The sequence below is a fragment of the Cervus elaphus genome, chromosome X, assembly GCF_910594005.1.
Source record: "Cervus elaphus chromosome X, mCerEla1.1, whole genome shotgun sequence".
NCBI classification, from domain to species: domain Eukaryota; kingdom Metazoa; phylum Chordata; class Mammalia; order Artiodactyla; family Cervidae; genus Cervus; species Cervus elaphus.
In genome coordinates, this window is record NC_057848.1 from 87312522 (window position 1) to 87339246 (window position 26725).

Genomic DNA, 26725 nt, shown 5'->3' on the forward strand with positions numbered 1-26725 from the left:
CTGGGGGTGTGGTTGTGCTCCACTCCGTGGGAGGGGTTGATTGGCAAGACAGCTGGCACCCCGCAGGAGCACCGCCATGGGGAGCACTGATTAATTGCCTAGACAGACTGTACGGGTCAAAGTGGAAGGAGTGGGTGTTTTCTGTTGCCATGATTGCGTTGGGACCAAAGAAACACAGTCGTTCCTTTATTCCCGGGCTGCGGGGTGGGAGAAGCAGCAGATGCCCATAGCTTAATCCAGAGGGGGTGTAAGGCTCTTTAGGCAAAGCACCTATGGAGAGCTAACAGTTGGATTGAGTGCTATTTTCAGTGTTCCAAACTACTTTAAGTTTAGAGTTGTGGGGAGCAAGTAAGAGCATGTGTGTCAAAGATTTGTTAAAAATGTAAATCTCTAGACAAATGCTAGGTAACTGAGCAGCAGCAGCCACAGGGCACCGCGGGTATTCTTAATCTTTCACCCTAGAGTTGTCAGGAAGAGGCCCACGCCTCTTTAAAAATAATGTTCACACTGAGAACAATCGCGGGACCTGGCAGAACTTGAATGAACCACCTTCATACAACCTAGAGAAGCTGGAAATGTAAATTTAGATCTCGTGTGCCTATAAACATGCCCATGTGCCTGTTATTCATATATCATCAGGCTCTGATCTTTTTGTCCTACGTCCCTTCCACCTAAACTCTGCTAATTTGTTTATGAACACATTTATTGAGAGTGTATTAGGATAAATTTGACCATGCTGTAGATGGGATGAGGCAATTAACTTGGAAAGTACAATAAAAACAATGTTAGACATCTGAAAGCAGTCTAATGCTGGCTTTGCCATTGTCCTTAACTTGCTTTTTAATTATGCAGGTGGTAAACTACCCAAGGACAGCAGAGAAGAGGGGATACATGCTCCCAGACAGGGTGGGCAAGGAGCCCTAAGGTAAATTTGTAGTTCCTGTTTGACTTAAAATTTGATGTGTATTCTGAATTTGACTCACTACACACACATGTGCACACACACACATACATACTCACTCATGCATAATTTAAATTATGTAAATGCCCCCTCCTGAAAAATGGCGTAGAAATGGATGCTGCAGTAAGATGTGACCTGGTTATCCACTGCTTTCAGGTAGAGAGACGTGGATATGAGCCACAGCTGAGGGTCCTCCGGGCTCAAATGTTGCTTCATAATCTGCTCAGTAGATCTTCATTGAGCTTCTTAGAGCAGGGATACCCAACCTCTGGGATCTAATGCCTGATGAGCTGAGGTGGAGCTGAGGTAGTAATAATAGAAATGAAGTGCATAATAAATGTCATGTGCTTGAATCATCCTGAAACATACACTGCCTCCAACCCGGTCTGTGGATAAATTGTCTTGCACAAAACCATTCTCTGTGCCTAAAAGGCTGGGGACTGCTGCCTTCAAGTATACCAGGTGATATCCAGAGTGCTGTGTGTTAGGAGGATGAAGCTCACAGTTTCTGCTTCTGCCCTTTAGAACTGCCTAGTCTCCTGGGAGAGACTGATCGTTAATAACTGCACTTCAACAGATAGGAACAGGGAGACCGTGGAGCACACAAGAGTACCAGAGGCTCTCGGACACCTTCCCAAAGAGGATGATGTTTGAACTGAGTCTTAAGGGTCAAATTAAAGTCACTAAGTATTTGGTGACAGCCTGCTAAGTTTTGGATACCCTACTAGGCATTGTGGTGGTGAACAAGATGGTGAACAATATGGATGTGGTTTGTTCTTATGGAACTTTCTGGCTATTGGGAACGATATTAAACAAAAAAAAGTATTGAGCAAGTACAAAGTAAAAAAGGAGAGTGAAGAGCATCCCAGGCAAAGGAAATGACCATAGCATGTGCAGAGACTCTGTGGTTAAGAAATTGAAGACAACAGATGGAGGTTGCTCTTGGTAAGAGAAGAAGCAGAACAGATAAGCAGCGTCCAGATCATGAAGGTCCCCACTTATAGATCTCATTGGTCTGGTTTTAAAAGCAGTGATGCTTGGTTGCTCAGTCATGTCCAACTCTTTGTGACCCCATGGACTGTAGCTCGCCAGGCTCCTCTGTCCATGGGATTTTCCAGGCAAGAAGACTGGAGTGGGTTGCCGTTTCCTCTTCCAGGGTAAAAGCGGTGAAGGCATTATAATACAAGTGACTCCTGTTTTTGGTGTGCGAATACTTGAAAATGGATCGGCATTATTTTGAGTGTCAGGCTGGGTTGCACCATTCTCAGGCCAGGTGAAGCTACCTTTGAAACCAAAGGAGACATGCATGTAAAAGGTACATAATCTGCACCACAAAAGATGAGAAAAATCTGTCCCTGAGATGACTTAACATTTGACCTTATTGTGATTATCTCAGTGCCATCTTCATTCTGGATGTTTCTTTTCAATATTTTGCTCCAGTTCATGTAAACAGTCATTACAAATACAGAAACCCCCTTCTCTCAAACATCAGGGTCTCTCTAGAAAGCTAGCACACATAAGGAGCCACTGGTTCCCTGCAAGGATACTTTGTCCACTGATTATGAAGCAGGCACTTTACCAAGTTCAGTCCTAGGACTGCTCCCACTGTATCTACGTTTCTTTATTTTTATCTTCCTGGGACACACAAATAGGCCAGTGGGTGAAAATACATCTTTTCTCTGATGCTGCAGAAAGAAGGAGGCTACTACCATCCGTTGGGACTCCAAAAGTGTGTGTTAGACCCCATGACCTTGTAGTGTCTCCTTCTAATCACTTATGAATTTAGCACCCAGTTAACATTAAAAGCCAGCCCTGGGAGAAATGAAAGATAAAAGGCTGCTAGGTTCTGTCTTTCTTCAAACTGATCTTAGAGTCATCCATTACCCCCAGAGGTTTCTGATGATCCCTATTAATATCACTCTGGCTTTCTGTGTCTCCCTTCTGCTACGTGTTCTCATCTAAACAATCTGGACCGTTAATAGAGAAATTAAAGCTGACATAGGTTAGACAAAAGTAAGAAATTGAAGGCAAAAGGAGAAGAGGGCGGCAAAGGATGAGATGGTTAGGTAGCGTCACCAACTCAAGGGACATGAGTTTGAGCAAACTCTGGTCCCTAATGAAGGACAGGGAAGCTGGGCATGCTGCAGTCCATGGAGTTGCAAAGAGTCAGACACGACTTAGTGACTGAACAACAATAAAAAAATCACTACCTCCAAGGTCATGGAAAAAAATATTTATGAATTAAAGGTGGCCTGAGAATAAATAAGTACTTATTAAGCACATACTACATGGGCAACACCAACTAAAGGTCACATGAATAAAAAAAGGACCAGATGTTTTGCTCTCAAAGCACATGTGTCTTCCTGAGAAATCTCCTTTTCTGCAAAATTGCACACTAAACATAACAGAATTTCTGGGGAAAATGTGGTTAGGGAAGATCACTTAGACTCAATGCAACTTTTTATCCAGAGCACTAGTGAAAACACTAGCCATCCTAATAAAAACACTCAGGAGGTTGACTCTCCACTGGCATCTACACCCAGTGTCACAGTCATCAATGCTTTGTATCCTTCATGCTTCCTCTTTCCCTGATGTGAATCCTCAAGGGCATTTACTTTGAATAGATGCCATTTTCTTCAGAATTAAATAAAAGAGTACCCAACTTTGTAGAAGATCCCCTGGAGGAGGGCACGGCAGCCCACTCCAGTATTCTTGCCTGGAAAATCCCATGGATAGAGGAGCCTGTTGGACTACAGTCCATAGGGTCTCAAGGAGTCAGACAGAACTGAAGTGACTGATCATGCATGTACAGCTTTGTACAGGGCTTCCCTGGTGGCTCAGATGGTAAAGAATCCACCTGCAGTGCAGGAGACCTGGGTTTGATCCCTGGGTCAGGAAGATCCCCTGGAGAAGGGAATGGCAACCCACTCCAGTATTCTTGCCTGGAGAATTCCAGGGACAGAGGAGACTCGTGGGCTACAGTCCATGGGGTCGCAAAGAGTCAGACACGACTGAGCAACGAAACAACAACAACTTTGTAGAAACACATGATGAAAGGTCTTCACAGCTTCACCAACTAGTTAATGTAGTGGGCGACTTAGAGGTTGTTGAAACCGCTAAACCAGTCAGTCACACAAAAGGGACAGAGTTTGGGGCAGAATTATTCTTTTATTTCTGAAAGCCTTCATATATCATGAAGGCTTCTCTTTAATTGTGAGAAAGCTGGCTCCTGATCATGTTGAAACTTAAAGTGCTAAAACACTTCGCATGTGAACCAGCTGGCCTTCCACCTAATTTTAGTGACACCATTCTCCTATTGACCAATCACTAATGTGCTATTTGTGATACACAAACCCTTGTAATAGAACAGACTGTAAAATATACGTTCTTTGCCATCGATAGGTATAAAATCTGCTCGAGAAAACAAATAAGCGAAATGTGTAGAACTGTAAGAGAAAAGTGGCTGCCTAATTCTGAGGTGAGAAAAAAAAGAAAAAGTGAAAGTCACTCAGTTGTGTTCAGTTCTTCGTGAACCTATGGACTGTAGCCCATCAGGCTCCTCTGTCCATGGGATTTCCCAGGCAAGAACACTGGAATGGGTAGCCATTCCCTTCTCCAGAGGATCTTCCCAACCCAGGGATCGAACCCAGGTCTCCTGCATTGCACACAGATTCTTTACGGTCTGAGCCAATGAGATACGAACTGGAAATTCAGGATAACATGATGAAGGGGTGAGATGAGTCAGAACTAGAACAGATGAAGAAGTTTTCAAGGAGAACTTGAGCTGCCGAGGCCTGAAAAAGAAATGAGACTTGAATAGGCAAAGCAAAGGAAGGAAGGAAGGAAAAGACAACATATAGAATGGCCTGGAAACAATACTGGCCAATAATGTAAAGGGGCCAAAGGGGCTTGAGTAGAATGATGAGAATATAGATTTTGAATAATAGTGGGAAATATGGTTCTCCCCATAGCGTTTGCCCAGCATGTAAACAGATTTGAATATCAGACATAATAGTAATGACTGATAAGACTGTTTAGCGGAAATGTTATAAAAGAATATTTTAAGGAGCTGATCTGGCAGTGGTATGCAGAATAACTGGACACTGATTGTCAAACTTATTTTTCTCTCAGTCCAAATTTTTTGTCCCCAAACAAAAACTTTACAGAAGCTCAGTGTGTACAACAGATACGAATCTAGCTGACCTGTTTGAAGTTACTGTAGGAGTGCAGATTACAGTCCTCATAACCACTTGACTTCTCTCTCATCCTCTGAGGCGACCCTCTGAGGCACCAGTGCTGAACTCTAGCTAAAACTAGATAAAGTCCTGGCTGGATAAAGTCGTGAGGATCGGAACTAAAGTGGCCCCAGAGGAAATGAAGAAAAAGGAACGAATCCAAGAAATGTTTAAAGGAACACACTGTTCCTCTCCGCAGATTACAGACAGGATGCAAAGGAAAAGAAAAAGGAAATAAGAATTACTAAAGCACTGGCTCAAGGCAATAAAAACCTAGTAGTAAACAGGGAGATAATATCTCAACAGGTACTTGTTGGCACACAGAGCCAGACCAAGGAGCCTGATACCCAGACACTAAAGAGATTCATTAGGGCAGGACAAGAAAACTAACAAGGTTCCTATAGTCACCAACAGAAAGAGTCTGGAAAGGCTAGAAAAACAGAAAGATTGTGTAACAGTAGGCAAGAAGCAGGCAGACAGCTAAACTCTGGAAGTCCAAAAATGGATGTCCTGGCTAGCAGGCAGAGAATAGAATCCACTCTGTAGGCAGAGGCTGAAGCAATCAGTACGTAGCAGGAATCCAGTCACGGGAATTGGGATTAAGAAACAAATGAGCAATTCCTTAAGAAGTCTGGCAAAACAGTGCTAAACAAGGTGGTGCACCAAGCCTAAAGGAACTGGCACATCAGATGAAGTCCAGGAAAAGAGGCAGAGACAGGTGAATAAAAATGGCACACAAGACACCCAGTTACTTCAAGTGATCTGTGAGCTCAGAGTAGGACCACAAATAATAGGCCCACAGGGTGCTAAATGACTCGAACTACTGAAATAATGGCTTCTTGAATTGTCTCTGACTAGGAACAGGATTGGTCCCAGCAGACGAAAAGTGGACAACAAGAAAAGGCCTGGGAGCAGTAATGACCAATAATGGTCACTTACCTGGAGGTAAAAGTTAATATGTTCTGTTGTGAGGATTTACAGGGTTTGGTGCAGCCACAGCCCCACAAAAAATGAGTCCAAGAGACAATAGTGCCAATGTCTCCTTTTGGGGAAAATGTTGAGACTGGTAGAGACTTTGAGAATGCCCAGATTCGTGTCATCTATGGTTTTATACAGAATGCTGAAAAGCAACCCCTTGAATTTAATCTGGAAAATATGTGTCTAACAAAGAACAGATTTCCTGTTCCACATTAACCAAAGACCCAGAGTGAGCTTCAAAAGTGGCTTGACAGGTCATGAATGGTGACTGTCTAATCTATAAGTTACTAAGACATAGATGTAGTAATAAACTGACAGAAAAACATGGTTTGCTTGCTAAAGTATGTGAATCAGTGAAGCACTCACTGGTGGTCATAGGGATACTATTCATTTTTGAAGTTGAGGGTGCTTTTTTTTTTTAATCAGTGTAAACAGTTTCTTGAAGATGAGTAAGTTCAAGTGTGAGACTACAATTATGCAATTAAAATTGATTATCTCTTTTATGTTGTGGTTTGTGTTTATTTTCTGACTTTTTCAAAATGTAATTACTCGAGAATTAAGGAATACCTGTTTGACATCTGAAAATAATAAAAACATGTTCTCATATCTGGACATCAGTAGTTAGGCAAGTCTTAGAAGTAGGTTTATTTTGTTTTATATATTGTCTCATAAATTTTAACAGCTTTATTGACATATAGTTGCATATCATATGATTCACCTTTTTAAATGTATATTTCAGTGGTTTTTAGTATATTCCCCCAAGTTGTACAACCATCACCACAATCAATTTTAGAATCTTTTCATCACACCAAAAACGATCCCTTCTTTAGCCATCTCTCCTCCCCAGTTCCAAGCCACTCCCTGCACCCCCTCCCCTAGCCCCCGACCTGAGGCCACCACTAATTCACTTTATGTCTCTGTACAATTTGCCTATTCTGGACATTTTGCATAAATAGTATCATACAACACAGGTTTGTGTTGTATGATTGTATCATACAACACAGGTTTTGTATACAATACATGGTGTTTTACAACTGGCTTCTTTCTCTGAGAATAATATTTTCAGGATTCAAGCACCCCACATCAGTTTTCATTTGTTCATTATTACCTTGTTTTTTCTTGGCCACAAATGCAGATCAGTTGTTTAAGCCACCTCCCCTGTTATACATACAGTGACATATACCTACTTGAAATTGAAAAGAGTTGATATCCTCATACAAACGCCAACCTTGCCCGCCTTTCCTGGCAAAAGCAGGAGATGTGGAGGATTGATTTTCCTATACAGTGATATAATAGAATAATTTCTTTCTGAGCCAGGACCTGCTATTTTATGGAAAGGACCATAAACACTATATTTAATCACCTATACATTATGTACCAGAACAATTCTTAGAAGTTTATATTAATGAATTAAACAGAGAAACCCAGAAACCAATTACATTAAATTATATTTTACCTAATACAGTAGCAGAGAATATATAGGTCTTTACTTTCACGTCTTCCATTATAACATATTAGAAACTAAAATGTATAACAGTCATTTAGAAGGCCTTCTTTGAGATTTACACATGATTTTCCAGGAAAATTTTTGGGAAGGACTTTTGGTCACTGGATGATTTCTTGGGAACTAGATTCAAATATCTCTGTCTTGCAGCTACTTTTATCATATTTATTTTCTCAAGTAGCCCTGTTTCGTTGACTTTCTGCTGCCTTCAAAACAGAAAGGCTAATTTGAGCTGCCATCTCTTCAATACTAGCAGCTTCACCTTACACCTTGACATTACACAAGGGCAGACCTGCCTCTAAACTCTGAACCAATGCTGATTTGCGTAAAAATTTCCATCCTTAAATTCCTCACCGTGTTGTTGCTTTATACCATCAAAATGCCCAAAGTCTTGGCTTGGAGAGTGGCCAAATTCAAAGATACACAGGGTCAAGCTTGATCCCAAATTTACAAAAGAAATCTTCCATCACAGGTACAGCCCAATGATAATATAAAACTGTTATTAGGAGATTGCTTTTTTCCCCTTTTAAACTATTTTTGATTATTAAAACTATAAAATAATTAGATTTTATTTTAGCTAGCATATTAGAGCCTATACATATAATTTAAATTGAGATATTAACACATATTGAGTAGTAACTATGTCTAGGGCATGGTGCTAAGGATAAATGCTACACTATTCATCATCTCAATGGGCTAAAAATGTAGTCAAGGCAACTGGCAAGTATGGATTTAACTGCAAAAGAATGTTACAGAAGTATATAGGAGGAAGAGAATGGGGAAGATTTCATGGAAAAGCTGGACCTTTTAAGTAGTATCCCAAAACTTGAAAATTAAAAGGATATTTGGTAGAGAGGGAACAGCATGACTTACAGCATAGAGATAGAAAAATGTGGGCTGAATTTGGAAACTGACTAGTCATCTAATGGGACTGGAGGGTAGGTTTTGTAATTGTATCGTGTGTGCTTAGTCTCTCAGTCATATCCAATTCTTTGTGACCTTATGGACTGTAGCCAGCCAGGTTCCTCTGTCCATGGAATTTTCCAGGCAAGAATACTGGAGTGGGTTGCCATTCCCTTCTCCAGGGGGCCTTCCCAACCCAGGGATTGAACCCAGGTCTCCTGCATTGCAGGCAGATTCTTTACCGTCTGAGCCACCAGGGAAGCTCTTGTAATTGTATAGTGGGAGATAAAGCTGAGAAAGCACAATGAGGCCAAGTTGGGAGAACTTGAAATGCCATCCTGAACTGTGAATTTATTCTTTAAGCTGTGGAGAGTCGTGAGAGATTTATGAACAGGAAAAAACACATGATTAGCCCTATGTTTTAGGGAAATGCTCTGGCATTGGTATGTAGGATGGTTTGTAAGATGAGAAACTAGAGGCAGGGAGATACATTAGGATATCACTTTCAAAAGCCATTCTCTTACTGGGGAATAAGAATGTTAACTCAACCTGAGTGCCAGCAATAAGACATGACATCGTGCAGTTATCCACAATAGTCCAGAGAAGGAGGAACTGCAAGGGTGAGCCAAGGTGAAATCTACTAAGAATAACCAGGAGGCAAAAATCAATAAAGATAATGTAAAGGACTAAGGTCCCCATTAGACTTGACATGTAGACCCAAGAATTTGTAAGGTAGAGTCAGGATCATAATGAGAAGCTGTCTTAAAGAACAAAGGGGAATTGGTGGTAAATAGCCTGGAGGCATCCATAGCTTAACTTTATTGGTTGGTGGATATGAGATGCATGGATATGTTGAATTGGTTCAAGGGACCAAGGGCAGTTAGTTAGATATTTCGATGATATTCTCATGCTAATTAGTCCATGAACTGAAACAGTAGAAAAGAGAACAGAAAGATAGGAACAGATTTCACAGGTATTAGTCTCAGGATTTGATTACCTTATATAGGCAATTGGGGAATGGGAAGAGTAGAAGATAATTCTGACATTTCAGTGCTGAATAACAGAGAGAGTGATAATATTGCAGGTTAGGAATCTAGGAGGAGAAACATATTTGGAAAATATCAATATAATGCTGAGTTATGTATGAAGGAAGCCACATTTCAGGTGCCTGCAGATGGAAATGGCATTAGACATTAGGTCTGGTGTTTCTGAGAAAGTTCAGAGACAGAGATAAAGATTTAGAGTCATTTACTTAACTAGCAGGGAGTAAATATGGGAGTAGGTGAGATGACCAGGGAAGAGACTATAGAAGGTTATAAGAACCAAAGAAAAAAGTTTATTGGAAGCTCATTTTTAAATGTGGACAGGGGAAAGAAATCATCCAAGGCTATCACCTAACAAAGTTTATTACTCATAGTAGATCCTTTGATTTTAGTACTGAGTGACAGGGAGGGTCACAATAGCAGGATGCTAGAATGCAGATTGGGAATCTGGGAAAAGTAACATTTTTGGTACTGGATGGTGGGATGTTAAGAAAATGTTCAGAAACACCCATTCAGGTACAATGGGATCCAGGAAAGTACAGTAACTCAGAGAAGACCAGACATTAAAGAGATGGTAGCCAGCAGAAAAGTAAAGAAGGATGAAGTCTTTCTATATTAAATATAGAAATCAGGAAACTGAGGGACAGATTTCTTTTTGGAAACAATACACACTTGGGAGACTATACACACATTAAAATAAAGCTCATATTGCTCAGAACTCTAGCTTTGAGATGGCTGTCAGAGACAGTTCATCAGCCAAACAAGAAAAAGTCTAGTTTCTTCAGCAAGTACTCACTCTTGACATACACATGCTGTTGGCTTCTTTCACTCTTTGATTCCTCTTTTCCCTCTTCCCTCCTTTCTCTCCTTTTTTCACCATAGTTCACTATCCTCCCCATCCTCCAAGGTGTAGTAGTTCCAACCCCCTCACTGCGCTGTGAAAGTCTGTGCTGGTGTTGGCTTGTGACCAGACACAGGGTAGAGTGGCTGTAAAAGGTGGAGGTTAGGTCCAAGGAGTCCAGCTGAAGCTAAGAGCCTGGGGGAGCAGTACTCAGAATGTATCCGAAAAGAGATGACCTGCTATATTTTATTTGTGGGCTGGAAGCCTACTCTAAGTGCTAGAGGTTTATGCGTGCTCAGCTGTGTCTGAGTCTTTCTGACCCCATGGACTGTAGCTGCCAGGTTCCTCTGTCCATGCGATTTTCCAGGCAAGAATACTGGAGTGGGCTGCCATTTCCTTCGCCAGGGGATCTTCCAGACCCAGGAACTGAACCTACGTTTTTTGCATCTCCTGCATTGGCAGACGGATTCTTTACCACTGAGCCACCTGGGAAGCCTGCTAGAGGTTTATGCTGCTTAGTCACTTCAGTTGTGTCTGACTCTGTGCAACCCCATGAACTGCAGTCCTCCAGGCTCCTCCGTCCATGGGACTCTCCAGGCAAGAATACTGGAGTGGGTTGCCATTTCCTTCTCCAAATACATCATGTCAATTACATTAAGTTAAGGATTACTTAGCTTCCCTCGTAGCTCAGTGGGTAAAGAATCTGCCTGCAATGCAGAAGACCCGGGTTCGATTCCTAGGTCAGGAGGCTCCCTTTGAGAAGGAAATGGCAACCCACTCCAGTATTCTTGTCTGGAGAATCCCATGGACAGAGGAGCCTGGCAGGCTACAGAACATGGAGTCACAAGAGTCAGACACAACTTAGTGACTAAAACACCAAACTGCCAAGGATTGCCAAGATGTATCCTTATATATTTAAAAAATATATAAAAAGCACACAAGTAGACACATAGGTAGTTCTTAATATGTCCTGTTAATGTATACACAAACATGTCAAAATTCATAATGACAGAGAGAGAGAATAAGTATGAATATGAGAGATCACATTCATTTTGGTTATTCAAGAGTAAGTTGCACCTCGTTTTCTAAATCTATTTTGTTACTTTGAGAAAGATGAGCTAGGTTAATTTGGACAGTAAACTGCACTTTAGAAATATGTTTCAGAAGCTTTATTACATAAATCCTACATCTTGATACTGAGTTCTTACCTCAAGGGAACACAGTGAATTTCTACCTTTAGGGTAACCCAAGATCATGGGCTCTAATATAAAGACTTGCCTCTGGGCGATCGTGGCATATCCATATTTACCATGTAGACCTCAGAGGTCAGGATTTTTAGCCATGCCAACCAGTTTTGCCCACCAAGGCAGTTCACAAGAAAGGGCCTAATAGACAAGCCATGAGACAGAACAGTGATCTATATGAACAGCATTAAGCTAGAACAGTGGTCCACAGAGCATCAGCATCAGAATCACCTGGAAGCTTGTTAGAACTAAAAATTCTCGAGTACCAACCTAGACCTACTGGATCAGAAACTATGGTGTAATCCAGCAATCTGTGTTTAACGAGCTCTCCACATCATTCTGATGCATGCTCACATGTGAGGACCACTCTGGTAAAAGAAAACAAATCATGAACAGGAGGGTTATAGGACAGGGGAGGGAGAAAAAACAAGGCACCAGTGAGGGAGATGAAGTTAAATGAAGTAGCGGAATCCTGAGTTGTACCTTTCTGATTGTCATCCCAAGAACAACACTTCTATTCAGATGTTTTTAAAAGTGCTGAACTGCATGTTTAACATATAGCAATAAATGGAATAGAATGAGAGACCAAATGTTGAATGAAGGGCAAGAACAGAGACAGGAGTAAACGGTAAAGGAAAAGGATCAGATCCAAGCCAGCAGGAGCTGTCAGGAGTAAAGCAAAGCACAGCAGGGATAGAAGAGCAAAAGAGGTAAATTGGTTGCTTCTAATAGTTTAGGAGAAGTCTGATGCCCCTGACAGTACTGTAGTACTCGAGAGAACAAGCAGCTCCAAGGGTGGGAATGGGGTCAAGGAGACAGAGATATTTATAGTCCAAAATTATATGAATGTACTCTTGTAAGAATCAAGACATTACTATAAACCAGGCCATTGATATTTCAGCAGGGAGTATGGCTTATGAAACCACTTTATTCCACATTAACAGCTCTCAGCTGTGCATTGAATTTCTAATGCAAATAGAATCAATGGATCTATAAGAAAGTGTGTGCATGCAAAGTCACTTCAGTTGTGTCCAACTCTTTGGACCCTATGAACTGTAGTCCACCAGTCTCCTCAGTCCATGGGATTCTCCAGGTAAGAATACTGGAGTGGGTTGTCATGCCCTCTTCCAGGGAATCTTCCTGACCCAGGGATTGAACCTGCATCTCCTGTGTCTCCTGCATTGCAGACAGATTCTTCAAACACTGAGCCACCGGGGAAGCCCCTACAAGAAAGCAGATACATTTAAATCTGAGTAAGATGGTTTGTGAATTAGTCTTTGTCATAACTTGAAAATACACTGCTAGGAGGCTTTATGGCTATGAGTAACACAAAGTCTGTAAGAAGAGGAAACTAACTAGGACTGGTAGAGACTCAGGAATTTAAGGTCAAGGATCTGGGGAAACCTATTTATCTGTATAGTGTGGCTTGGCAGGAAAGGGCAAGGAGGCAGTCAGTCAGGTAGTAAGGCTTGGCAGGCTCCACTGTAATGGAAGATGTAGTCCTTGCTGAGTATCTAGTCAGACACATGGACCAAGGCAGTGAGGGATTCATACAACAAATGTCTGTGTTCAGCATCAAGCAAAGAGTTACCTGTCTGATCAGGCAAGTATCAGGTCCATCTACATGTGCCACCTATTTTCTCCTGGGACTCACCTGATGGATGAAGATCCTTGGTTCAGATCTCCACTCCTCCACTGCATGTGTGCATGCTGAGTCGCTTCACTCATATCTGATTCTTTGTGACCGTATGGAGTGTAGCCTTCCAGGTTCCTCTGTCCATGGAATTTCCCATACAAGAATACTGGATTGAGTTGCCATACCCTCCTCCAGGGGATTGTCCCAACCCAGGGATCAAACCTGTGTCTCTTATGTCTCCTGCATTGGCATGCAAATTCTTTACCACTAGCACCTCCTAGGAAGCCCTTTCCCTCCCACACTACTTGCTATATACTTTGGAGCATGTAACTTCATTCCACTGTGCCAGTTTTATCCCCTGTAATGTAGTAACTACTTCATAGTGTTGACGAGGCTGAAATGAGATATGTTCATGTCCAATGACTGACTCAGGGTCTGCTATATAAAGTGCTTGAATACATTTCAGCTATCATTAAAGGAGGAAGTACACATTATGATTTACCCCACATTTTATGAGACTTTATGACCTTGGCCAGGTAATTTAACTAGTACTACTGTTAATAAAACTAGTGGATGTGATGAAATTCCAGCAGAACTATTCATATCCCTAAAGGAGGATGCCATCAAGGTTTTGCATTCATTATGTCAGCAAATCTGGAAGACTCAACAGTGGCCACAGGACTCAGAAAATGTCAATCTTCATCCCAGTTCCCAAGAAGGGTAGTACCAAAGAATGTGCTAACCACTGGACAGTTGCAATCATCTCCCATGCCAGTAAGGTCATGCTTAAAATCTTGCATGCTAGGCTTCAGCATTACATGAACCAAGAACTTCCAGATGTTCAAGCTGGGTTTAGAAAAGGAAGAGAACTAGAGATCAAATTGCCAGCATTTGGTAGATTATAGAGAAAGCAAGGGAATTTCAGGAAAATATCTATCTCTGTTTCATCAGCTATGCTAAAGCCTTTGACTATGTGGATCATGACAAACTATGGAAAGCTCTTAGAGAGATGGGAATACCAGACCATCTTACCTCTCTCCTGAGAAACATTTATATGGGTGAAGAAGTAACAGTTAGAACCCTGTATGGAACAACTGATTGGTTCAAGATGGAGAACAGAGTACCACAGGGCTGTCTGCTGTCACCCTGTTTGTTTAACTTACACGCTGACCATATCATGAGAAATGCTGGACTGGATGAGTTACAAGCTGAATCAAGATAGGTAGGAGAAACATCAACAATCTCAGAAATGCAGATGATACCACTCTAATGGCAGAAAGCAAAGAGGAACTAAAGAGCCTCTTGATGAGGATGAAGGAGGAGAGTGAAAGAGCTGGCTTAAGACTAAATATTTAAAAAAAACTAAAATCATGGAATCTGACCCCATTACTTCATGGCAAATAGAAGGGGAAAAGGTGGAAGCAGTGACAGATTTCATCTTCTTGGGCTCCAAAATCACTGCATATGGTTACTGCAGCCATGAAAACAGAAGACGATCACTTCTTGAAAGGAAAGTGATGACAAACCTAGACAGTGTGTTGAAAAGCAGAGACGTTACTGTGCCAACAAAGGTCTGTATAGTCAAGGCTATGATCTTCCCAGTGATCATGTACAGTTGTGAGAGCTGGACATTAAAGAAGGCAGAACACCAAAGAATTGATGCCTTCAAACTGTGGTGTGCTAGAGAAGACTCCTGAAAGTCCTTTGGACAGCAAGGAGATCAAACCAATCAATCTTAAGAGAGATCAACCCTGAATACTCACTGGAAGGACTGATGCTGAAGTTGAATGAACCATCAACCATCAACGTGTGTTTAGTTGTTCAGTTGTGTCCAACTCTTTGCAATCCCATGGACTATAGCTCCCCAGGCTCCTCTGTCCATGGGGATTCTCCAGGCAAGAATACTGGAGTGGGTTGCCATTCCCTCCTCCACAGGATCTTCCCAACCCAGGGGTTGAACACAGGTCTCCCACATTGCAGGCAGATTCTTTACCAACTCCAGTATTTTGGTCATCTGATGCAAACAGCCGACTCATTGGAAAAGTCCCTGATGCTGGGAAAGACTGAGGGCAGAAGGAGAAGAGGGTGTCAGAGGATGAGATGGCTGGATGGCATCACTGATGCAATGAATATGAATTTGGCCAAACCCTGGGAGATGGTGAGGGACGGGGAGGCCTGGTGTGCTGCAGTCCATGGGGTCACAAAGAGTTGAACGTGACTGGGCAACTGAACAGCAACAACCACATGCATTAATTTCCTCATAAATAAAATGGGGTTAAGAATAATACTTCCATTATAGGTTCCTTTCAGAATGAGATTAATTAATGCATAGAAAATGCTTAGTGCACTACCTGACACATAGTAATACTCATTAACTGTTAACTACAATTATTACTTCTCAAAGTTATGTGTAATTTCCTGAACACTTTATTGAGCTGCAGTTCACATATGACAAACTACACATATTAAAGTATGAGTTGATCAAATCTGTATCCAAAATAGTCAAATTTATACATGCACAGAATAGAATGGGGGTTGCCAGGGATTAGGGTAAGGAGTGAAAGGGGAATTGCTAATCATCAGGTATAAAGTTTCAGTTATGAAAGATGAATAGGCTCTATAGATCTGCTGTACAATATCATGCCATTAGATAATACTGTATTGTACACGTGAAAATCTGTTAAGAGGGTAGATCTATTAAATGTTCTTACCTCAAAAAGTAGTATTTTTAAATAGACATTTGTATATAACCTTGTGCAACTATCACCTCAATCAAGAAAATGAACGTATTCATCAGCCCAAAACTTTCCACCTGCCCCTATGTAGCTTCTCGATCCCATTCCAGCCTTGTCCCCAGGCAAACGCTGATCTCCTTTCTGTCACTACAGATTAGTTTGCATTTTTATACAGTTTCATATAAATACAATCCTTATATTATATACTCATTTTTTTCCTCTGGCTTATTTCACTTGGCATCTTTATTTGAGATTCAACCATGCTGTTGGAGTCTTACTGTTGAGTAGTATTCCATTTTATGACTATACCATGGTATGTGTATTCAACTATAAGTCTTTGTTTATGCATAGTCTTTCATTCAAGGAATAATTCAAGGGATTAGATCTGATAGACAGAGTGCCTGAAGATCTGTGGATGGAGGTTTGTAACATTGTATAGGAGGCAGTGACCAAAACCATCCAGAAGAAGAAGAAATGCAACAAGGCAAACTGGTTGAGGAGGCCTTACAAATAGCTGAGAAAAGAGAAGACATGAAAGGCAAAGGAGAAAAGGAAGTGAAAAGTGAAAGTCACTCAGTCATGTCTGAGTCTTTGCTACCCCATGGACTATACAGTCCTTGGAATTCTCCAGGCCAGAATACTGGAGTGGGTAGCCATTCCCTTCTCCAGAGGATCTTCCCAACCCAGGGATTGGGCCCAGGTCTCCAAATTGCAAGTGGATTCTTTACCAGCTGAGCCACAAGGGAAGCCCAAAAAGGTATACCCAACTAAATGTGGAGTTGCATAGAATAGCAAGGAGAGATAAGAAAGCTTTCTTAGATGAACAATGCAAAGAAATAGAGGGAAAAAAATAGAACAGTAAAGGCTAGAGATCTCTTCAAGGAAATTAGAGATACAAAGGAAACATTTCATGCAAAGATGGGCACAATAAAGGACAGAAATGGTATGGACATAACAGAAGCAGAAGATATTAAGAAGAAGTGGCCAGAAAACACAGAAGAACTATACAGAAAAGGTCTTAATGACCTGGATAACCACCATGGTGTGATCACTCACCTAGAGCCAGATATCCTGAATTGTGAAGCCAAGTGGGCTTTAGGAAGCTTTACTGTGAACAAAGCTAGTGGAAGTGATGGAATTCCAGCTGAGCTATTTCAAATCCTAAAAGATGATGCTGTGAAAGTGCTGCACTCAATGTGCCATAAATTTGGAAAACTCAGCAATAGCCACAGGACTGGAAAAGGTCGGTTTTCATTCCAGTCCCAAAAAAGGGCAGTGTCAAAGAATGTCCAAACTACCATACAATGGCATTCATTTCACATGCTAGCAGGTAATTCTTAAAATCCTTCAAGCTAGGCTTCAACAGTACATGAAACAAGAAATTTCAGATGTATAAGCTGAATTTAGAAAAGGCAGAGGACCCAGAGATCAAATTGCCATCTTCTGTTGGATTATACAAAGAGCAAGGGATTTCCAGAAAAACATCTACTTCTGCTTCATTGACTATGCTAAAGCCTTTGACTGTGTGTATCACAACAAACTATGGAAAATTCTTCATGAGATGGAAATACCAGACCACCTGACCTGCCTCCCGAGAAACCTGTATGCATGTCAAGAAGCAACAGTTAGATCCAGACATGGAACAACAGACTAGTTCCAAATTAGGAAAGGAGTACATCAAGGCTATATATTTATCACTCTGCTTATTTAACTTATATGCAGAGTACATCATGTGAAATGCTAGGCTAGATGAAGTTCAAGCTGGAATCAAGATTGTTGGGAGAAATATCAATAACCTGAGATATGCAAATGACACCACCCTAAAGGCAGAAAGCAAAGAGGAACTAAAGAACCTCTTGATGAAGGTGAAAGAGGAGAATGAAAAAGCTGGCTTAAAGTTCAACATTCAGAAAACTAAGATAATGGCATCCGGCTCCATCACTTCATGGCAAATAGATGGGGAAACATGGAAACAGACTTTACTTTCTTGGGATCCAAAATCACTGCAGACAATGAATACAGACATGAAATTAAAAGAGGCTTGCTCCTCAGAAGAATACCTATGATGAACCTAGACTGGGTATTAAAAAGCAGAGACATCACTTTGCTGACAAAGGTCCATCTACTCAAAACTATGGTTTCTCCAGTATTCATGTATGGATGTGAGAGTTGGACTATAAAGAAAGCTGAGCATCAAAGAATTGATGCTTTCAAACTGTGGTGCTGAAGACTCTTGAGAGTCTCTTAAATAGCAAGGAGATCCAAAAGGATCCTAAAGGAAATCAGTCCTGAATATTCACTGGAAGGACTGATGTTGAAGCTGAAGCTCCAATACTTTGGCACCTGATGCGAAGAGCCGACTCATTTGAAAAGACCTGGGAAAGACTGAGGGCAGGAAAGGAAGGGGGTGACAAAGGATGTGATGGTTTGATGGCATCATTGACTTGATAAACATGAGTTTGAGCAAACTCTGGGAGATAGTGAAGGACAGGGAAGCCTGGCATGCTGTAGTCCATGGGGTTGCAAAGAGTTGGACCCAACTGAGTGACTGAACAACAACAACAAGGCTTTTATTTCTTTCAAGAAAATACCTAGGAGTGAAATTGACTGGGTCATATGGTAGATGTATATTTAACTTGTTAAGAAACTGCTGAAATTAAGGTGCATCCATACAGTAGCAATAAGAGGATGAAGAGTTCATATGGAAAAAAAAATAAGTCTCAAAATAATTATACTGACTCAAAAGGTCTGACAGAAAATAGTGCATAGTATATGATTCCATTTTCTATAATATTCTTGGGAATACAAAATAAACTCTAGTGACACAAAAGAATCCATGGTTGCCTGGGCATCAGGAGAGGGAGACTGTAGGGACAAGAGGGAAGGATTAGAGAGGGACTGATGGATCTTCTGGGGCTGAGGTGGTCATGGTGATGATTTCATGAGTATATGAATATATCAGGGGTATCAAATTGTTCTTCTAGATATATACAATTTATTTTATGTCAGTGATGCCTCAATAGAGCTGTTAAAATTGTCGTGAATAAAAATATTTTCTATATCCAAAAAAAGATGTATAATGTGATTAATATAATTGACACTGCTGTATGTTATATATGAAAGAGAATAAATCCCCAGAGTTCACATCACAAAGAAAAGATTTTTTTCTTTTATTTTCTTTCTTTGTGAGATGATGGATGGTCTTTAAAATTACTGTGGTAATCATTTTGTGATGTATGTAAGTTAAATCATTATGTTATATACCTTAAAATTATACAGTGCTATGTGTCACTTATGGGGATTCCCAGGTGGTTTAGTGGTAGAGTCCACATGCCAATGTAGGAGAAGCAGGAGACGTAGGTTCGATCATGGTTCGGGAAGATCCCCTGGAAGAGGAAATGGCATCCCACTCCAGTGTTCTTGCCTGGAAAATACCATGGACAGAAAAGCCTGGTGGGTTACAGTCTGTAAGGGTCACAGAGAGTCAGACACGACTGAGCAACAGAGCACACACAAATGTCAATTATATCTCAGTAAAAATGGATGAAAATAAAAGAAACTGCCAAAGTGTTTTCCAAAGAAATTGTATCATTTTATATTCCCAGCAGCAATGAATAAGAATTCCAGTTGTCCTGCATCCTTGGCAATATTTTTAATGCCTTTGTCTTTTAATTTAGCCATTCTGATAGATTCATGGTGATGTCTTCTGATTTTAATTTGTATTTCTCTGATGACTAGTAATCAGAGAAGGAAATGGCAACCCACTCCAGTGTTCTTGCCTGGAGAATCCCAGGGATGGCGGAGCCTGGTGGGCCATCTGTGGGGTCGCACAGAGTCGGACACGACTGAAGCAACTTAGCAGCAGCAACAGCATGACTAGTAATATAAGCATCCTTCAGTTCAGTTCAGTTCAGTCTCTCAGTCCTGCCCGACTCTTTGCGACCCCGTGGACTGCAGCACACCAGGCCTCCCTGTCCATCATCAACTCCCGGAGTTTACTCAAACTCATGTCCATTGAGTCAGTGATGCCATCCAACCGTCTCATCCTCTGTCATCCCCTTCTCCTCCCACCTTCAATCTTTCCCAGCATCAAGGTCTTTTCAAATGAGTCAATTCTTTGCATCAGGTAGCCAAAATATTGGAGTTTCAGCTTCAGCATCAGTCCTTCCAATGAATATTCAGGACTGATTTCCTTTAGGATAGACTCGTTGGATCTCCTTGCTGTCCAAGGAACTCTCAAGAGTCTTCTCCAATACCACAGTTCAAAAGCATCAATTCTTTGGTGCTCAGCTTTATGGTTTAACTCTCACATCCATACATGACTACTGGAAAACTATAGCTTTGACTAGATGGACCTTTGTTGGCAAAGTAATGTCTCGGCTTTTTAATATGTTATCTATGTTGGTCATAACTTTTCTTCCAAGGGGTAAGCGTCCTTTAATTTCATGGCTGCAGTCACCATCTGCAGTGATTTTGAAGCCAAAAAAAAAAAAAAAGTCTGTCACTGTTTCCACTGTTTCCCCATCTATTTGCCATGAAGTGATGGGACCAGATGCCATGATCTTAGTTTTCTGAATGTTGAGCTTTAAGCCAACTTTTTCACTCTCCTCTTTCACTTTCATCAAGAGGCTCTTTAGTTCTTCTTCACTTTCTGCCATAAGGGTGGTGTCATCTGCATATCTGAGGTTATTGATGTTTCTCCCAACAATCTTGATTCCAGCTTGTGCTTCCTCCAACCCAGCGTTTCTCATGATGTACTTTGCATATAAGTTAAATAAGCAGGGTGCTAATATACAGCCTTGACATACTCCTTTCCCAGTTTGGAACCAGTCTGTTGTTCCATGTCCAGTTCTAACTGTTGCTCTTGACCTGTATACAGATGTCTCAGGAGGCAGGTCAGATGGTCTGGTATTCCCATCTCTTGAAGAATTTTCTACAGTTTGTTGTGATCCACACAGTCAAAGGCTTTGGCATAGTCAAAAGTGCAGAAGTAGATGTTTTTCTGGAACTCTCTCGCTTTATCTATGATCCAACAGATGTTGGCGATTTGATCTCTGGGTCCTCTGCCTTTTCTAAATCCAGCTAGAACATCTGGAAGTTCATGATTCACATAATATTGAAGCCTGGCTTGGAGAATTTTGAGCATTACTTTGCTAGCTTGTGAGAGATTTACTTTGCTAGTGTGTCACATGTTTATTTCCTATCTAAATGACTGGTCCAATATTTATTTTTAATTGGGTTGATGGTTTACTCATTTCTGAATTTTGACATTCTTTTTGTATTCTGAATGGAAGTCTTATATTAGATATGTCCTTTGCAAATATTTTCTCCAAAGTCTGTGCCTTGTTTTCTCATTCCATTAACCAAATCTTTTGAAAAGCAGAGGTTTTAAATTTTGATTAAATGACAATTTACTGATTTTTATCAACTGTACACTAGGTGTGATATCTAAAAAACTTTTGATAACCCAAGTTCATTAAATTTGTCTATGTTTTCTTCTAGAAATTTTTATAGTTTTAGTTGTTACATTTAGGTTTATGATCCTTCCTTTGAATTAAATTTTGTAATGGGGCAAGGGATTGAAATTCTAGTTTCATTTGTGATTTTGTACGTAGACATCCAGTTGTTTCACTACCATTTGTTGAAAAACCATTTTCTATCCACTTTGCACTTTTCTCCATCTCCACCTTTGTAAAATATCCATTGTCAATACATGTGTGGGTTTATTTCTGGACCATTTGTGTTCTATTTTATTCATCTATGTGTCTATCTTAGGTCAAAACCACACTGTTTTGATTGCTGTAGTTCTATAAATTTTGAAATTAGATAGTTTTAGTCCTTCAATTTTGCTCTTCTCTTTCAAAGTTGCTTGCTTTTCTATGTGAATTTTAGAATCAACTTGTAAATTTCTTTTTTAAAAAAGCCTGCTGAGGCTTTGTAGGAATGCATTGATTCTACAGATATATTGGGGAAGAATTGGCTTCCTTATAAAATTTAGTCCTTCAATTCATGAAAAAGTTCTCTCTCTCCATTTATTTAAGTCTTTTCTAATTTTTCTCAATAATAGTTCCTGTTTTCAGTTTAAAGGTTTTACTTCTTTTGTCAGATCTGTTCATAAAGGTTTTATAGTTTTTGGTCTACTATAAATGGTATTGATATTTTTAAAAATTTTAGCTTCCTATAGTTCATTGCAAGTATATAAAAACACAATTGATTTTTATATATTGGTCTTATATCTTGCAACTTAGCTAAACTCACTTATGAGTTCTAGTAGCTTTTTTGTAAATTCTATTGCATTTTCAACATAAGCAATCACATCTTCTGCAAATAAAGGCAGTTTTACTTAATCATTGGCAATCTGGTTGTATTTCATTTCTCTTTCCTGCTGGCTAAAAGTAAAGTAAAGTATTAGTCACTTAGCCATGTCTGACTCTTTGTGACCCAGTGGACTGTAGCCATCAGGCTCCTCTGTCCATTGAATTCTCCAGGCAAGAATACTGGAGTGGGTTGCCATTTCCTTTTCCAGGGGATCTTCCTGACCCAGGGATTGAACTCAGGTCTCCCACATTGCAGGCAGATTCTTAACCATCTGAGCCACTAGGGAAGCCCAGCACAAGCTAAAACCATTAGTAATACTGTTGAATAGAAGTGGCTTGAGAGAGAATTCCCTAGTGATCTAGTGGTTAGGACTCCATGCTTTCACTGCCTTGGGCTCAGGTTCAGTCTCTAGTTGGGGAAACTAAGATCCCATAAGCCCCATAGTGCAATAAAAAAAAAAAAAAAAACTGGCTACAGAGTGTTGGATTTTGTCAACTTCCCGATTTCAAAATTTAGCAGAAAGCTATAATAATGAAGATTGTATAGTACTCTCATAAAAATAAACCAGAAGTAAACCAATCACTTATGGTCTATTTATTTATTTATTAGCCATGCACATGGCTTGCAGGATCCCTCAACCAGGGATCGAACCTAGTACCTGGCAGTGAAAGCCCCTAATGCCAACTGCTAGACCAACAGGGAATTCCCTGTTCAACTGATTTTTGACAAAAGAAATTTTCAATGGAAAATAGTCATTTCAACAAATAGCACTGAGTCAACTAGGTATACACATGAAAAGGAAGTTGGATTCTCTACTTGACATCATATTTCAATACAACAGTTAACAAAGTGGACCGAAGACCTAAACGGAGAAACTAAGTCTATAAAACCCTTAGAAGAAACATAGGTGTAAATATTCCAGACTTTGGTTTCTTATGTATAACAACAACAAAAAGAAACTTCATAGTAATTAAACATGATGTCCTCATGCTTCGAAGGACATTATCAAGATAGTGTTTGCAAATTGCATATCTGATAAGGGTCTAGTATCCTGAATATATATATATATATATATATATATATATATATATATATATATATAAATTCTTAAAACTCAGCAATAAAAGACAAATAATCCAATATAAAAAGGGGCAAAGGATTTGAATAAACATTTCTCAGAAGAAGATCTGAAAATGACCAATAAGTTCATGAAAAGATGCTCAGTATCACTAGCCATTAAGGAAATGCATATCTTAACCACAATGAGATACCACTTCACACTCACTATGATGGCTATAATCAAGAAGACAGAAAATAACAAGTTTGACAAGGATGTGGAGAAATTGGAACCCTTTTACATAGCTGGTAGGAATATAAAATGGTACACCTGCTTTGGAAGACAGTTTGGTAGTTTTTAAAAAGGCTGAACACAGTTTCTATGTGATGCTACAATTTAACTCTTAGTTATATACTCAAGAGGATTAAAAATATATGTTCTCACAAAAACTGGTACATGAATATTCTTACCACTATTGTTCATAATTGTCAAAAGATGGAAACAGCCCAAATGCCTATCACCTTACAAATAGATAAAATATGTTGCATCCTTACAATATATTATTTATCCACAAGAAATGAAAAGCTGCTTTATGTTATAACATGAACCTTGAATATTGTGCTGAGTGAAAGAAACCTGTCACAAAAAAGTTTCATGTTGTATGGTTCCATTTAGATTAAATGCCCAGAACAAGCAAATCCACAGAGTCAAAAGTACATTAGTGGTTCTGGAGGAGGGAGATGGAGAGTGACTGGTTGTACAACTTTGTGAATATACTCATAGCCACTGAACTATACACTTTAAAGGGTTATGATACGTGAATTATATATCAATTTTTTAAAAAAGAATTTTTGTGTAGTGAATAGCCATGACAAAAAGGTAGTATTTTCCTCCTGAGATGACTGGCCATTATAAGGTGACAAATTTAGAATTCCTCTCTTATCATGTACCCTATTGCATGGGCAGGTATCTTCCCAGCTCTCTCTGCATCACCCTATGGGAATTGGGAACCAAGGAACTGGTAGAAATGCAGATACTGTAGCAAATGGTATTGTTGGTGTTAATAAACTGCCATTTGTCTTTGACCCTGGAGTCTTTTGCCAGCATCTATGAAACTGTGTCTAACTAACTTGTTAACTTGTATGTAGGGTGAAATCTCAGATTTTTCAAAGTTCTGGAAAGGAACTATAAAATTAATTTAGTTCAGCTTTCTCATTTTACGTATTACAAAGCTAAATTACATAGCTATGTATTTTATTTCAAGAAAGCAAAAAAAGAAGTCAATAGGAAGAAAAAATTGGTTTATTTATGGAATGGGTTTATCAGCCCTTGACAACTATGTCCTTAATTTGTGAGCATTTTTCATGCCATATTTCTTTTTATTTGTTAGATTCATATTAAAGTACCATTTTAAATGTATGACTCCAAAGAGGATTCTCTGACCTTTCCTTAGTGGTATTTGCTGATATAAAACCTTTTTCTTCCACTTGTAATAGCATCTTTGAAGGACAAAAGAGATCTATAATGAAGATTCACTGGTGTAAATAGAGATTTGTGATCAATTTATCCTTGGTTATCAGGAAAACTGTGGTATTATGAAAAGTAATCTAAAATGCGTTGGATGTTTCTTGAAGTGTATCATAATTTAATGATAACTTTTATAAGATAGATATCTGATAATTTATATAGTTGTTGATAATAAGTTGGGTTATTTCATTACTTCTGTACCCTGGTACTTATATGTCATCAGGGATTGTTCTGGTTCTTGGCAAACAATTCATGTATAGTTTGTTTTTCTTTTAAATTCTCCCTGGATTTCAGAGTTCTTATATATATAGCCTTGTGTTCAATGATGGCTTAGTTTATAATATCTTATCAAAACTAACTTTTAATTTGTATAACACACTCTACAAGGTCATGACCATCATATTATGACAAAATTTAGCATATTTCTGCTGAGTTTTTTTTACAGATATAAGCAGCATTTTATAAATTTTTAAAAAATATGTACATGCCTTAAGACTTAAGGCAAAAAATTAAATAGATGAATAAATTGTCATAAAAATAATAACCTTTGCTACTTTATACAATAGTATTAATAAGGCAGTATTCTAGAACTTAATATATTCTTTTATCTTGGTTAGGTCACAGTGGGTCTAGCTGAATTTGCTCCTTTAATGTTGCATTTCCTCTGTAATAATATTTAGCATATTTTGTTGTACTTGCTTGTTTATATTGATTCCTTTCCTCCAGACTGAAAACTCTTCAAGAACAAGCTATATGTTTGTCTTTCCAGCTCTAGAAGCTATGGCAGTGTCTGGAACAGAGTAGGCATCCAGAAATGAATATTGATCCCCAGGCAGATCATACCTTTAGAAAGGTAGCTCACTGAGAGGAGCTAAGATGGCGGAGGAATAGGACGAGGAGACCACTTTCTCCCCTACAAATTCATCGAAAGAACAATTGAACGCTGAGCAAACTTCACAAAACAACTTCTGACCGCTAGCAGAAGACATCAAGCACCCAGAAAAGCAGACCATCGTCATCGAAAGAAGGTAGGACAAAATATAAAAGATAAAAAGAGAGACAAAAGAGCTAGGGATGGAGACCTGTCCCGGGAAGGGAGTCGTAATAGAGGAAGTTTCCAAACACCAGGAAACCCTCTCACTGGCAGATCTGGGGGAAGTTTTCGAATCTCAAAGGGCAACCTAACTGGTAGGAAAAATAAATAAAACCCACAGATTACATGCCTAAAAGCAACTCCCAGCAGAAAAGTACCCCAGACGCCGGCATCCGCCACCAGCAAGTGGGGGCGGAGCGGAGAGGAACTGGCAGCATTGCTTAGGGTAAGGACCGGGCCTGAATGCCCTGAGGGCAACCAGAGAGAGCTAACCTGAGATAGCAACTTAAACTGTGGGATAGCAAGAGAGAGAGAGAAAATTAATCAACCCAAACACACTGCCGGCCATTCTCAGAACAAAGGGACTGAGCAATTCCAGAGAAGAACTAGCCAGCTGCGGACTGGTCCATACCCCGCCGGAGGCAGGAGGGAGGGGAAAGGGGCAAACGTGGCCCCAGAGACGGCATCCCCTACCACACTGCAAACAGGATCCAAGTTTCTAACCAAAGACTTCCTGAGATTCTGGATGGTCGACATCCACCGGGAGGGTCACGGCTAGAGGCCAGCTCCCTAGAACAGACACAAGGCGCACACATGCGACCGGTGCGCGTGGAAACTGAGGCTGGGACCATGGAGGGGAGAAGGCGCAC

The 26725-nt window shown here is 40.1% G+C and overlaps 1 long non-coding RNA gene across 1 annotated transcript; it reads left to right on the forward strand.

Annotated features, from left to right (window-relative positions):
• The first annotated feature begins 859 nt into the window (after positions 1-859).
• On the forward strand, positions 860-25863 carry LOC122689777. Its single transcript, XR_006339921.1, has 3 exons — positions 860-925; positions 6055-6141; positions 25752-25863. It is a non-coding gene; the product is annotated as an uncharacterized LOC122689777 (long non-coding RNA).
• Positions 25864-26725: the final 862 nt, after the last annotated feature.